The sequence below is a fragment of the Corvus hawaiiensis genome, chromosome 3 (genome assembly GCF_020740725.1).
Source record: "Corvus hawaiiensis isolate bCorHaw1 chromosome 3, bCorHaw1.pri.cur, whole genome shotgun sequence".
Lineage (NCBI taxonomy): Eukaryota > Metazoa > Chordata > Aves > Passeriformes > Corvidae > Corvus > Corvus hawaiiensis.
Genome location: NC_063215.1, coordinates 94,746,580 through 94,761,417, shown reverse-complemented (window position 1 = coordinate 94,761,417; position 14,838 = coordinate 94,746,580). Strand labels below are relative to the sequence as shown.

At 41.8% G+C, this 14,838-nt stretch overlaps 1 protein-coding gene across 8 annotated transcripts in view; it reads right to left on the bottom strand.

Moving 5' to 3' along the window:
• Positions 1-14,838, bottom strand: part of TRERF1 (transcriptional regulating factor 1) — a 100,942-nt gene that overhangs the window by 27,023 nt on the left and 59,081 nt on the right. For 7 of the 8 annotated variants that reach the window (XM_048299687.1, XM_048299685.1, XM_048299688.1 and 4 more), the window contains one exon: positions 5,240-5,337. The exons of the other annotated variant lie outside the window; for it this stretch is intronic. The gene's annotated coding sequence lies outside the window, so the exon portion shown is untranslated. The remainder of the gene's footprint in view (positions 1-5,239; positions 5,338-14,838) is intronic. 8 annotated transcript variants of the gene reach the window in all.

The window sequence follows — 14,838 nt, the reverse complement described above, 5'->3', positions numbered from 1 at the left end:
GTTCTGTGTTCCTTCTCTTCCTAACAGTCATTTATGCTACTTAACCTATTACATTTCTGACATTACAGATACATCCCAATTATGCAATCATTACAAAAAACATGAAAACAAATGCCAACAGACAGAAACATTTCTGTAGGCTGCCTAGAAAGAGAAATACCCTACTTAAGTTTATGGATGAAATCTGGACTCAAGCTAATGGTAGTTCAATTGATTTCGACAGAGACAAGGGTTTGCTCCAACTCTTTTCTCATCATTTCGACAAGGTCCCCTGCAACTTGCACAGCCCCATTCTCCAGACTGAAAGCCAGAGGCCCACCAAGCTGGCTGAAATGCCTTTACACACTCCAGCTGTCTCCCTCTTCAAACACAAGAAACTGAAAGGCAACACAAATAGTCTCTCCTGGAAGCATGCCATAACTTAATTCTGGTAAACACGAAATGGAAGAAAATATCAGCCTTCAATAAAGGTGATTCAGTTTTTTTCCTTTGTAAACTATATCACTGGAGAGCCAGAAGCAGCTGTGGGGTTCCCAACATGGGATGGACATGGAGCCACTGGAGTGAATCCAGAGGAGGCAACCAAGACGGTTAGAGGGATGGAGCACCTCTCCTATGAGGAAAGGCTGAGAGAATGGGGATTGTTCAGCCTGGAGAAGAGAAGGCTTTGGGGTGCCCTAACTGTGGCCTTCCAGTACCTGAAGGGATCCTACAAGAATGATAGAGAGGGACTTTTTACAAGAGCATGCAGTGACAGGACAAGGGGGAATGGCTTCAAACTGAAAGAGTGTAGGTTTAGATTAGATACTAGGAAGAAATTATTTATTGTGAGGGTAATGAGGCACTGGAACAGATTGTCCAGAGAAACTGTGTGTGTCCCATCCCTAGAAGTGTTTAAGGCCAGGCTGGATTGCACTCTGAGCATCCTGGTCTAGTGGAAGGTGTCCCTGCTGACAGCAGGGGGTTGAAACTAGATGGCCTTTAAGATCCCTTCCAACCCAGGCTATTCTATGAACTTAGAGAAGACAACAGGCAGTGAAATACCAAGAAGATGATAGTTATATAAAATAAATACTTCTGGCTCCATCACACACCACAGAACCCGAAACCCATAGAATTTTTCAACTCGAGTAAAATAACAGATCAAATGACAGTCACACAATTGAACTGCCTGAATTCACATGAATTTCAGAACAAGACATCCACTACAAATAAGTCAATGCATAAAAGTTGGGCTGGGTGTGGGCTTCGAAACCAGGGCCGAATGTCAGCCAGAGCCAGTTTCAGAACTTAGTTAATGGAGAGGGATGACAAAAGACTGTACGAGAGCAAATGCTGAAGGAAGCAGACTCACTAAAAGGCTGTAAAGTTATTACAGCACTAATCTAACCCATCTCAGTAGGCTGCATGGCTGTGTATCAAAAGGGAATTAGATCCTACAGTTTGTCCAACTTATTTCAAGTTTTTTCAGCTGTCCCTTTTAGCTAAAAATCTACATGCTCTTAAAGCTAGCCTGAAAAAAAGAAGACTGGATAAGGTGGCAAAAAACCCCCCACCCCTTCATGTTCAACCAGCTTTTGCAGGACAGAGTATCTGCAGCTATTTGCAAGCAACAGCACCATCAGATACTCATTTGCTGGGCACCATCCCTCCTTGTGTCCATCCCTCCCTCCGGGATGGTAAAACCTCTGCTAAAGTGAAGTTGACCACCACCCTTAGCAGCCTAAACTGTGTTTTAACACTTAAGGCCTGCACAGAAATGCGTCACTGCTGTGTGTTCTCATGTTTTAATCGTGCCTTACCACCCCTCAGTCACACAGGCTGACACAGGGCTCTCTTGTGTGGCTGTCTTTCTGCCACTGGAATATGAGCTTCATTCTTAACTTCGGCTAATATGAAATCCAAAATCAAGTTCTCCCTTCCCTTCTTTCATTTCAATTTTTCCCCCTACTTAGCTTCCTTAGAAACAAACCAGGGTTTCTCTTATTCATTTTTTAGCCTTTTTTTAATGAGAATGTTTTTATTGACCTGTTTTTTTATTCAGAACTGTCAGATCTCCAGCCAAGCTTTTCCTAAACCACGACAGCCATCATTCACATCATCTTGGCTCTCTGATTTCCTTTAGGAGAGACACAGGAACAAACAGCAGTTCCTTCCCTGACAGCCTGCATTCTGCTAACACCAGTGCTACCAGCAGCCCTGCCACATTGGCTGACCATAACCCAGCCTTTAGGCTGGGCACAGACAGGCACAGTTTTCAGCTGGCCACTACACCACTGCGACCCCAGCCAGAAGGGCAGCTTTGAAAAGCAAGGGAGTGCTACCCAAGAACAGACCCACCTGCACTGCTCACACCCAGCTCTCAGGTGCGAAGCTGGCACTGTCCCTACATCTTCAGACCAGAGTAATGCTGGAAGGCTGAGCAGCACAGAATTAGGAGAGTAAGAGTGGCATATTTCAGAGACTCCCTGTGCTCCTGTGGCCTGTTTAGGTACCAGGTTTGCCCTCATAACTTTTCATGCAGACAAGAGTTCAAGCCCCTGGTCCTTTTTGCTTGGCAAAGAAAATAAGCCTGGGAAAAAATCAGCACAGTACTCAAAGAGAATGAATAATTTCCAATGCTAGGCAAGGTGGTTGGGTGAGCCAGCAGAGAGGAAAAGGGAAAAAGAGGTGAGACTGTAACTCAAAGACCTACTCTGTTTTTTTAAAAAAAAGTATCTATAGAAATCCTGAAGATATCTGACATAGCAATGAAGAGAGGCAGAGACTGAAAATAAGGGTCAGAAGATATCAGACTCATGGCTGTTTTGGTTAGAGTAAACACTGAAGTAGCAATATGGATTTCAAGGACCAAAAATTTTCTACAGCTATCTCACGGACAAATGCTTATAGGGATGAAAACCTTTTCATCCCAATCCTGGATACAGTTGCTCCTATGGTTTCTACTGCACTTCAGTTTTGGCTGTTTTGAATGGCAGAGATCTCAAACCCACTCCTGTATCTGCATTCAAATCCAGAGGCTGACATTTTTAAGCAAAGCCAACAACAAAAAACCCACTTCAGTATACAAGAAAGTATGCAAATAGATGAATTACAAAAGGGAAGAGGACTGAAAGGAAGCAAAATATTTAGTAGACTGATTTTTATAGCAAGCATAGTAAGAAAGCTATATACTCTTAAAATGGAAAAGGAAAAACAGATTAGCTGCTTTTTAATATTAATGCTGGTAATTCTTCAACAGTTGCACAAATCCTTCAAAAATTATCATTCCCTTTACAGCTAAGCTTCTGCAGTGCAGTTGGAGAGGCTGCTGAGTCTCATGTGGCTGCTCATTTAAGCTGTTCCCATTTCCACTCTTAGGAGAGACTAGAATGTCCTAATTCGGTTTAATAAAAAACACATTGGACTTGGGGGAGGGGAGAACAACGATGGCATTGGGAGAGGAACCGAGCAATCTCTCTACTTCAGTGAAGTTTAAAAAAAGGCAGCCAAAAAAAAACCCCCAAAAAACCAAACACCAACCCCAACAAACCTAACAGGAAAAACAAGAGTTTATCATCTCAGGAAAGTCTCTAGAAAAGGGGGAGAAGAAAGGAGGAAGACAAACAATCGGCAACATTTTCCTCTCCTTTTGATCTATGTAAAAATGCATTCTGAGGCACTGGTAATTTAATGAAAACTTTTTTTTCCCAAACTAACAGATTTCTGGTTATTCAAGAAGAGAAGGCTGATTTCTAAATAAAGCCATTAACTGAATTTAGTTTAAGGCAGATACAATTTCATGAGTCCCAAAGAAACAAAGAAGGTTGCTTCAACAAATCTGATTATCTTTGCTGTCGGTGAATTGGTGTTACAGTCTCAAGGTACTCTGAAGGGTTCGGAGAACTGCAACTGAAGCAGGTATCACATTACTTCATAAAAATGGCAAACACAAAATGATGTGATCTCCTCACAATACTGATTAGGAATAAAAATAAAATACAAGCCTTGACTAAGGCCAAAAGGGCACTTGAACTGCAAGTTCCATGACTAAGTGACTAAAAAGCATACCAAAGACAGCACTAACTAAAGGGACTGATCACCTGTGATAAACACAGTACTTTTATTTTCTTTAGTATTTGCTGATACTTTGCTGCATATTTGATCAAGTGAAACTTGATTTGAAATCTCTTCAGCCAACCTGGGTTTACTGACTGCTTAGGTGAAATTGTAGTCCCTTCTGCCAAGTCCTACATCAAGGGCAATACTCTCTAACGCTTCCTGGAAAATAAACACGTCCTATCATCAAAATTGTCTTCAGCTTCATATTTTAGTTTACTTCTATTACTGAACTGAGCGACTTGTTATTCCCCAGCAAGATCCTGGTTCTGCAGACATGAAAAGAACTCAGGACAGAGAGGTTAAACCTCATTCAGTTACTGTATGTGGCTACATTACAACCTTTGGTCACTGCTGTTGATTTGGGGGAGAAGGGGAAATTTTCAAACATTAATCCAGCAGCTATCACTGTGACCACAGCCATGATAAGCCTACAAGTTTAGTTTAAGGTGAGCACTGCTGTAATGCACTTGAGCAGTTTCTTCCTGACCTCTGCAGTGTTTACACTCTGAAGAGTGCAATGTGATTGCCTTTTTCTGTAACTGGAAATGCTCCGAAACAGCCAAAGAACATATGCTAGGATTTGCAAAAACAGGTAAGGAGGAAACATCCTGAGACAGATAAACAATCAAAACAACCAAGCACAAGTAGTAGCATGTGGTAAATAGCATTTGGCTAAGCTTTCAGTGGGGAGGGAACACCTATTTTGAGCCTGGTGTCTCCCCCAAAGGAGAGTTTTGAGAAATGCAGCTGCAGGACCCTCTGAAAAGTCCATCCCTCTAAAACACACCATGTTGGTACCTAGCAATGGAGCCAAGTCAAATCCAGTGGCTTAAAAACCATGACCACCATGGTTGCTGCTTCTTTTTTTAAGTTGATGTCCTTCTGCTTGTATGAGACAACATAGCCAAAGTAGTCCTTCAAGATATGTGTGTACATCTCCTGTGTCAGACATATTGTGGAACACAAAATAATATTTTACTAGATACACAGCCGACACACAGCTAACCAGATTTGAGAAGTCCATCAATAAACTCACAGGGACTCAGAAGCCCAAATTTTGAAAAACAGTCAAAAAGCACTGAACCTTATTAAACAAGACAGCCTTTGAAAAACTGGACATATGATGCTCTGACATTACCTGATTTTTGAGGATTTGTGAGATTCTTGTATCTTTTTGTGCTGTCTTTGCCATAACATTTCATGCTGCTTTCATTCTGTGATCTCAAAGTGACGTATCTAAACAAAGCAAAAGAATGGAAATTAGTTTTTCCCTACATGTGACTATCTTCCAGCTGGCACAAGCAGATTTGTGACAATGAGCTCCCTATTGCAACACAACAAAATACTGACTTCAATACAATGTCTCCAGGTTACTCTATCCTTTAAGTCACTATGGCAGAAGGCAACTATCAGCACTCTAACTCCTTTAAAGAACACCCAAGAACCCCCTTCTCTTACTGATTGTGAGACTGCATTGTTGTCAAATCTCTGGGATTGATAACATCCACAGACCTTCAAATTACAGACTGAAATACAAGTAAGTGAATCTTTCCTTCTTACTCAGCTTGGCACCTACTGCGAAATGAGGAATGGGTTTTGTTGATGCAGTAAATAAAACATCTTGCCTCTACTGCAGAGACCATGGAGATTTCACAGCACCTCATGCTGCTTTGACAGAACCCAGAAGCAGGGTAAACGCTCTCCCTGAGAGATTTGCTGGCCCAGAGCTTGCAACCTACATGACAATTACCACACAAACAAGAGCAGGTACAGCAACCAGGAAGGGAGGGATTAATGAAAGTCAAAGATGTGGGAGATAAATCAGGCTGTCACCCAGTGCAGAAGAGGTATCTAGACAAGGCATCTTAAATTATCTAAATGAAAACAACACATTTGTTTTTGTCAATGCTGCTGCCTAGATGGGAAGGCCCTCAGCACCTGACGGTGTTAAGAAGGCTGGTTGAAATCATTGTGAGGCCACTCTACGTGATCTTTGAGAAGTCAAGAGGATTGGGGGACATCCCAAAAGACTGGAAGGCAGCTAATGCCACCCCATCTACAAGAAGAGCTTAAAGAGGGATCTGAGAAATTATACGCCCATCAGCCATACTTCAGTCCCTGGGGAAAGTTATAAAACAAATCCTGCAGGGGGTTATCACAAATCAAATGAAGCATGTGACTGGGAAAAGCCAGCATGGATTCACCAAGGGCAAAGTGACACAAGTGGGGGTCCCCCAACACTGAGCTGTTTAATACCTTCGTAAGTGATCTGAAAGACAGAATCAACTGTACCCTGATAAAGTTTGCCGACGATACCAAACTAAGCGGAGCAGCAGACACTTCAGAAGGATGAGCCACCCTGCAGGAAGACCTGGATAAGCTGGAAGAGTGGGCTGACAAGAACCTTACGGCGTACAGCAAAAACATGCAAGGTCTTCCATACTGGACCAGATGGTCCTTGAGGTGCCTTCCCATCTGGTATTTTATGATTCTGTGAAATAGGCCTGGAAACTTGGGGTGCAATTCACAGCTCACTGGTATCAGTGGAAAACTCTTCATCTGCATTGAGCCCTGCTGGGTTTTGGAAAGTCATTCCAGGCTTAAGAGGAAAATGTAGAAATGATCACAGATAACCTCAGTGATCTCAACCAACATTTACTTCCTCTCACCATCACGCTACACTCACTCATTAAAATTATTCTTTTAAAATCTCTGATAATGGGTCCCAAGCACTGTGACAGGAAAAAGCCACCCCCCAAGTCCAGCAGATCCTTCCACAGAACAAGTGTCCTCCCTTAGTTATCCAGTAGGGTGAGGGAGAGAAACGCAAGCAACTCCCTTGTCCTGCCTGACACCAGCCTCTTCTTCCCCGTTCATCTTCCCCCAAGCCCACAGAAAACAGCACAGCACAATCCAGACATCAACCCATCAAAGTGTGCACCATGAGAGACAGCAGAGCCCCTTAAAAAGTCTGACCTGCTTACAATGTCTCTCTTTAACAGAACACCTCGGCTGATGGTCAATGTTGGTAGCATTGCATGGATTTTCTTGGATCTGCATGAGTTTTTGATTACAATATTACCATGTTGAGCCCCAGTAACTAAAACCTGTGTGCACCCGTGTCTTGCAACAAACGTGAGCCTATATGCTACATGCCCCCAAACACAAACCATTCATCACCTGCTCGCATCCTGTCTGCTCACAACTTTTCTAAGCAAATCCATGAACCTGCCTCTTTGTTGAAATAAGGTTTTAATAAACTCCCATGTACTTAATGCTTTATCTGACTTGGTTTTCACACTGCCATTTAAACACCTCTAGATTTGTAACAGGCATGTTGAACCTTAGAGTTGACTAAAAATTGAGTACCATTTGTTTGTAGAAAAAATACTTAGACACACAGAGAAAACCTGAGATGAACATCAGTGGAGCCAAGACGGAAAATTTCTTGCCTCAGTTTAACACAGCTATTTAGAACCTGCAAATACGTTTAAATTTAATTTAAAAAAATAACTGCTATATCATGAGCCATGACCAAAGTCACAATATATAGTTTTGCTTTCTTTTTCATTTATCCATTTGCTCTGAACAAATGATGCTACTATTAAGCATAAAAATGCCGAAATATTCTACAGACAAACCATTCCTGGTAGTTTCCTACAGAGGCCAGGCTGATGGACACTAGGAACAACAACAACTGAAATACCCAGGAAAGCCCTTTCCTGTTTTTCATATTTGTTCTGGCTGCTTTTCCCACTATACCACTTTCATCATTAGAGCTACAATACCACCCCTATGCAGGGTTACAGAACTTACCAGACATGTGCAAAGGTCTCATACATAATAACACAGTTAAAAAGTAAAATTTTAGACATTTTAGAGCCAGAGGTAGAGAACTGATGGCTGATAAGTACCGAAAAAAGTCCCAACATAATTAATGCAGGACCAAGCACTGCAGATGTACATCAAATTCACAAAGGAGATTTTAATTCTTTCCATCAAATTTAATCACCATCTCATTTTTTTGAGGTTTAGATTAGAAAGCAATCTAGCTTTATATTCCTTATTCCTTTGCCATATTCTTCAGCTTTGCTTCCATCCCAGCCCCTAGATTTTGCATACAAACAAAGCGCAGTAAGGAAAAGCTGAGAAGTGAAGCCCACAGCAACATTTACAAATTAAGAGCTAAGTCAGAGATCAGCTATCCCATATACACAATATAAATTTTCAGTCTTCTCTCTTCATTAGGATTGATGATGCTGCTGGAAAATAAGGAGCATATAATACCTTTTATGGGAATGGAAAGCACAGATGAATTAGCAGAAAGAGAATGCAGCTGAATCAATTTCTCATCTCAAGATAGTAATGGAGGCAATTTCTTAAACTTTACTGTGCTTGTAACATATTGATCAGCAAAGCTTCACACTGCAAGTTAAAGTAGGTATTTTCCCAGGAATAAAATGGAGGATGGCAGTAGAACTCTAGGCATCACACCAAAGACATTTGGTGGTTTTTTCCCAGTCATGTTACATTTCAGAAAATCAAAGTTTCCACGTGCTTGCATGTTATTGCAACACACGAGAGGAAGATTTCTAGATGAAAGCTGAATTAGTCCTGCATGAGCCTTCACAAAGCAAATTTAGTGACAGGACAGGGGGAATGGTTTCTAACTGAAAGCGACTAGGTTTAGATTAGATACTGGGAGGAAATTCTTTTCTTTGAGGGTGGTGAGGCACTGGAACAGGCTGCCCAGAGAATCTGTGGCTGCCCCATTCATGGAAGTGTTCATGGCTAGGTTGGATGGAGCTCTGAGCAACCTGGCTTAGTGGAAGGTGTCCCTGCCCACGGCAGGCGTGTTGGAACTGGATGGTCTTTAAGGCCCCTTCCAACAGAAACCATTCTGTGATTCTATGGTTCTATGGGTTATTTTGATGGCATTGACTTTGTATCATTTGATATTAAGAACTTAACCCAGGTGTTACAATTGGGAACTCAGACTTCCTGTAGATCAACAGAGCATCCAAAATATGATTCTGAGAATATACCAAAGGAAAAAAATACATATAAAAAAAAAAATCATGATTATCAAAAAGCATCTTCTTATCTAAACTGCTTGGTTATGATTAAACAGCACTTAATTTGTTTTGGAACAGGAAAGGGAAAAGTTAGCCATCGTAAGATAGGAAATGGAAGAACAACAACAGAGTATGTGTCTTAAACAAGCAATACCAACAAAGACTGTAATATCAACTGGCTATATCAGCAACAAAATAGTTACCAGTACCAGAATTATCATCATCAATCATATACCATTACTTTGGTTCACTTAACACAACTATATCTGAGCAGAATCTCTCCTCACATGCTGGGAAGTCCTCTCTTAATCTTCAGCCTCATGAATTTGCTCCCTTTCCCTGGTCCGTGTTCAGCTTCTTGCTTGCACCTTTCTAAAAAAACTCTAGGAATTCAAATTCTCCTCTAAGGACAGGATTCTCCAAGCATGCATAATTGTTTTTATGTGCTCATTTCTACATCGTTGAAATGCTTCGGGAATATTGCATGACATTTCTTTTCAGAGAAAATGGCTTAGACAAAGGGAGCATCTTACAGATGAGACACTATTCCACAGATAAGATTACGAATTCCAAAATTTATTAGTTTTTCATGTGTAGGGTCCACGGCTTCAGATAACACATACAGTACAATGTGAGATTATGTTTAAAGTGTCTTTGACTTGAGCTACTGGTCAGCTTCATGCCCATCACACACAGCAAATGGGTGCTCACATGAGAGGTGACCACCAGTTACACCACAGGCATAACCCAGGAGGTTCCTGCCCTGGCAGCTGCATCAAGTGACTGCTCTCTGACACTGGCCAGAATGTCACCCAGCTCCCTCAAGCAGGGCTCAGCTTGGCCCATCCAGGAGAAAATTACCCTATACCTCCTACCCCATGACCATCTCTTGTCCTCTCCTTATTGAATTCAGAGAGCAAGCTGGCTGGCAGTACAAGAGCCCCAGAGCTGCAGCAGAACCCTTCATCTTCCTCTTCACAGCTCTCTTGTGCTCATTTCCTGCTCATCTCCTTGGAAAGCCAGCAGACACTCACTCCCCATCTCTTTGTGACATTCATCATTTTTGCAGGTCTCCTTCCAGACCAAGGACTCCTGGTAGCTTTTTATCATGTCATACTTTGGATTTTTCTTCATTTGTACAACACTTTGCGGACTGGGGGAGGTGAAATGGGAGACAGGGAGGACCAGAGCCGCATATGGTATTGCAGACAGGGGAGCACCACACATTTACACAGCAGCATGTTCATGCTTTCTGTTTTGTCTTCTGTTCCTTCACTAACACATACTGACACCTGTTTTGTCTATCATTTCGCTGCCATTTTTACAGGACAACCAGTAAGTCTCTTCCAGAGCAGTTAACGCCTGGTGCAGCACTCATCAGGCATGCTCTGCATTGTGACTGCCCTCCTCCTCCTACATGCATTGCTTTCGTTTATCTACAAGCAATTTCCTCCAGCATTTTATCATCCAATCATTCAGCACAGGGAGTTCTGCAACACATTTCAGCCAGCCCTTCTTTTCGTTATTCTTAATACCTCAAGCCCACACTCTTGCAAAATTTCAGTTTCTTACTTAAAACTATGAGGTGACTAAAACTGTTCAAACAAAATCATTGCCAAAAATGACATCCATAAACAACTCTGTTTCCTTGAAAAAACCTCAAACTATTCTTTCCCTTTGCAAAATTACTGCAAACCAGACACTCTCCTAAAAGAAATTCCCCAATCACTTGAAAAAAAATTCTGTGTGGACACTCACCACAATTAGAGCTTTAGCCCTAATTGTTCCAATTTGGCAGAGTTGGGACCACGTCACAGCAAGATCTTCTGCCAACAGCCTGATAACCTGATGTTTGGACCTCTCATGCCACAGTAACACGCCAACCCTGCCCTAAGAAGATGGAGCAGGAGCTCCACAGCTCAGGAAACAGCCCTATGAGACCGAAAAAACCCCCAACCTCAAGCCAAAAAGCAGACAAACTTAAAAGTCTAACAGCTACTTCTTGGCTCCAGATCTTCCCTGCAGAAGGTAGGTGGGGGAAAAAAAACCCCCAACCCATCCCACCCCTCCGCAGACTGACTCCTATGCAGTGCCAAGAATATTTTGAAAGACACAAAATGTAAAATAACTTTTCAACTGAATATTAATTCCTGAATTGAAGGGAAACATCTTAAGGGCGAGTGGGTGTAAGGAATGATTCCTCCTCGGCACTGCCGCGCTATTTATTAAAGGCTGTGAATACCCAGAAGAATTCAGCTTTGGCCTTTGCACTGTACACTAACAAGCTTAGTTTACTGACATGCACAAAGCATATCAAGCTCTGCTTCAAATGATCCCTTTGAAAGAGACAATTACCAGACAACTGGGGATTGGATGACCATCAGCGCTAACTAAATTATTAAGTCCTGTTTGTATTTTTATCCATATTTTTCTCACCATTCTTGCTGAGCAGGGGAATGGGCTGGCTTGGGAGGCTGAGGGAACAAAAGTGTGCCTTTCCCACATCCCCATTCCCCTCCAGTTACAGATCTGTTTGGAACAAAACTTGAGACACGAAATCAATGCAGCCAGTGGTGGAATTCATCTTATTGTGACAGAAATATTCCATTTTCCCTAGCTTATATTTTAAATTGCTTTCTGATATACCAGGTTATTATTTTTTTTAGCCTCTTTCGTTCCTTACGTAATTAAATGCCACGCCATTCAGCTTTTACAATTACTTTTACCATTTTCAGAAGAACATTTCTCAACTTTCTATGAAGAATTTATTCCCCACAAGTATTAGCTCCACTGACTATTTTCTTCATCATTACATTAAAAGCTCTTAGCCATCCCTGTAGTAATCTTCTCCCTTATACAGACTTTCCTGCGGGGTGGGTATTATTTGCCAATCCTCAGTTTCCTTTCTGAGTATTCCACATAACCAGGAGTAGCACAGAAGAAAGGGCAGTGTTTTTTAAAACCTTGGAGCCTTCAGCTTGCAAGCAAGGAAGAAGGACTAGGCACAATTTATGGACAGTTTCTTGTAACAAATTCAGATTTTTCATTTAATACTAGCAAAAATAACAACAATGCTCCCAAAAGATCTCCTAGCTAAGCTATGAACGTTTCACCCATTCACCACCCAGGTACAGACACACAGCCTCTGAAGCTTCGAGTACTGGCTTCTGCAATTCCTCTTCAAAGACCACCTCAGTTTTGGAGCAGGCATGTTCCCAGCCCTGTAGCTTCGTGTTCCAGGTACTGCCCAGACTCAACGCAAGTCCAGCTGCACAACACTCTCTCCAGTTTGCCAACTTGTAAAGCACACAGAAAACCTTTATTGATACGGCCATGACAAAGTAAACATATACCATTCTGCAAGAAGCAAGTTCATCCTGCTTAACGCTTATTTGAGAGAAATATAAACAAATCCCCACAGATTAGAGTAATGTCTCCCTTCCTGGGAAGGCTAAAGATAATTATTTGGCTAGAGGGGATTTATTTGTTTCAGTTGGTTTTGGGGTTCTGTTTGTCTGTTTTTATTTTGTGAACAACTTGGGGAGGGGGGTGGGGTGAGAAGAACACAAGAGCAAGTAAGAAAAAGGTCTTTTAAATATTTTAACAGCTAAAGCTTTATTTCTGACCAAACTGCCATCTTGTTTCTTAGTAGAACAGGAGGAAGGAGTGTCCAGTGAATGCCTATCAAGCACCAGGGAAGAAACCTTCTCTATAGCAGGCACAGTACACCACTACAGCTTCCTCTCTTGTAAATTACAAGTAGGAAACACTTTGAAGATGATGATAAACTTGCTTGTCATCTATGACTCTGTCTTACCAGCTGACGAAGAAATCCTTCAGAATTAGTGAAATGTTACCAAGCATCACTCCTCCAACTGAAAGCAATACATGCCTGACCTTTTCATACCATTTTCAACTCTACCACAGATAGAGCCCGAATTATTGTCCCAGACAATTCAAGAGCCAACAGGCTCTGCCCACATTTGCCCATGATCCCACTGGCACCCTGGCACAGTGTTTTGCATGAAGATGAAGGAACTGGGGGCTCTACAAGAGGAGCCAGAGGATAGTGTTTCAAGTCCAAATTTTGTCTGAGGTCACAATGACCTGAATCTAGCATGAATTATGCATAATCGTCCTCCAAGCAAGCAGATCTGCGCCAGCTGAACCTCGTAAGTTTTTGTTGCTAGGAGGTAGCAGTGGACGTATTCTCAAGTCCTGTTTACTTAAGCTGTTGAGGTTTCCCCTCTGGAATAACCTTCCACAGTCTGCCCACTGGTTTATCTCTCCTTGAGACATCAGACTACAGCTAAATTCTGTGATTTCCCATCTGCTGTCATTTAGAGAAGCCTCTATGAATTATCTCTCCAAATAGTCTGCAAGAGACCTCCAACACCTTCGGAGCAAGCTCGTACCTTTAAACAAACCAGACAACACGCTTAGCACAAATCCTGTTCAGAAAAGTCTCGCGTTCAGACACGCTGTTGTTCAGATGGCCACGTACCAGGTTCTGCATTTCAAACCCCACAAGCCAGCACAGCAGACAGAACCTGAGCACCATTTCAAACAGCTTGCCTTAACTTTTCAGTCTGCTCTCCATCCCTAAAAGACTTATCTCAATGAACATACAATATTTTTACATCAACATTTGTTATCAATTGTTTTACAGGGATACTAAGTTTCAGAGTGTGCTATCTAGAAATCTTGGCTGCTCCGGATCATACTTTTAAAGACTTACTCTATAATTCTCCTATCAGTTTGTAGGAGATGCATTTCTGTCTTCTGATTTAGGAACACATAAACAGATTTTTCATGGTTATCTTAGCTAAGATTGGACTTGGACTATTTATTTATTGCATTGTTTACGTGTACTGTGAGCCATCCGATGAGGAAATGGAGAAATAAAACCAACCTCCTCTTTTAGACCACATCATTTCTGACACCATTTCTACTCAGAGATCAGCTCAAGTTTTGTTTGTTTTATGGAGAAAGAAAGTAAGCAAACACAGACTTCAGATTTTCATCATTTACTGAACTGATGGCATACCAGGCTCATTTATCATCAGGCCTTAGACTCAAGCTGAAATGCTAATTACAGACACAAAGAAAAGGTAATGCTTTTCCAATAATTAGTAGGCAAGCAATTCTCAGAACAGTGTTATCAGATTTATCACAGGATTCTGGAAAGAAGATGGTGATGCTGACACACTCGTGGTTTCCCTTCTGTTCACTTTTCATTTACAGCAGATTGAAACCTCTGGATTATCTACTTGAGACATCTGACTAGTAATTTGTAACTCTGACCAGCATGGATGTTCCCCACTGAAGCACCCTTGGGAACTGCCCAAGCAACAGTGGCTACAAGCAGTATGACCAGAGGATTGCCAAGTAATGCCATGGACCTCTGGTATTTTTAGTTCTGACTGTGGACTTCATGGACTGAAAAAATGCAACCAAAAATGCCATTTCTAACAACCCTCATCACTGCAAACACAAGATAACGTAACTAGGAGCTGTAGAATGGGAGTGGGGAGGGATTGCGAGTTGATTTTATAAAAGCTAAAAGAGGGGGTAAAAACAACTTCAGCAGAAACAGAAGGTGAGAGACATTGAAGTGTGCTAATCAAGTCAGAAGCAAAAGCAGCTCGGGCAACACCAACCA